A 978-nucleotide genomic window follows, 5' to 3' on the forward strand; every position below is an offset into this window, starting at 1 on the left:
AACCTGCTTCTTTTTCCTAGGTTGTCCTTCACCTCCCTTCCCCTTAATTCTGCCCTGCAGCCTGTCGGTTTCCGCTTTTCCAAAGCCTTTTTAGAATGGCCCTACACCTTTCTGTAGCTGGTTCCCCTACGCCAGGAGACCCCCCTCTGGTGCCTGAGAATCAAGCTATAGTGGGACAACAGGATTAGTAGGACTAAGGCACATAGTGGTCTCATTCCCTCTGCCGTGGGTCTTGGGTCTCTCAGCTAAAGAGAGGATTCTGGCCTCTTAAGACTAATCAACTAATCTGTGTGCGGAGCAGAACGCGTAGTTTTGGGTCCCAGAGCTCCATTCCCTCTTCGCCAAGGTCTCACAGCCACTGGCCTGAAAGATGTAGGGAAAATCTTGTGACCTTGGAGAGAAAGAGATCACGAAAAATGTCTGACTCTAAGAGTGTTCTGGGAATGGATCAGGGAAGAGATGGGCTTCTCTGTGCGGGGGTGGAGGTCCAGAGGAATCTTGGAATAATAACAAGGGGTCATCCAGGAACACTGGAGGGGGACGGGGCATTGAGCTGAGTGGAATCCAGCTGTGTGGAACTGGAGTTGTGACAATTAGAGGAAAGAAGACAGGCCAAGATCCTTTGACAGGGGGAACGATGCTGGGGGGTGGGGGGTCCCACCTGAGGGGCTGCTGTCTCAGGGTATAGGAGGGAGCTTATAAGACCAGCATAGTGGGCTCCTACAGAGTCGGCTTAAGGCCGGGGGTGGGGTCGCTCCAGGTCCCCGCCAGCAGGGAGGTGCGGGGCCCGGACGACCAGGGACGAGCCTGGAACGTGCCTGATGGCAGCAGCAGGCTCCTTTAAGAGGCCGCGGCTCCAGCGCAGCATCCCCCGTTCAGGGCGTGTCCGTCCCGGGGGGCCCGGGGCGGGGGCCTTGGAAGGAGCGGGAGTTCAAGCCGAGTGAGGACGGGGCTTGGGGTCGGGGGGTGGGGGGAGAA

This window comes from Globicephala melas, chromosome 10 (assembly GCF_963455315.2).
Source record: "Globicephala melas chromosome 10, mGloMel1.2, whole genome shotgun sequence".
In the NCBI taxonomy this organism is placed as follows: Eukaryota; Metazoa; Chordata; class Mammalia; order Artiodactyla; family Delphinidae; genus Globicephala; species Globicephala melas.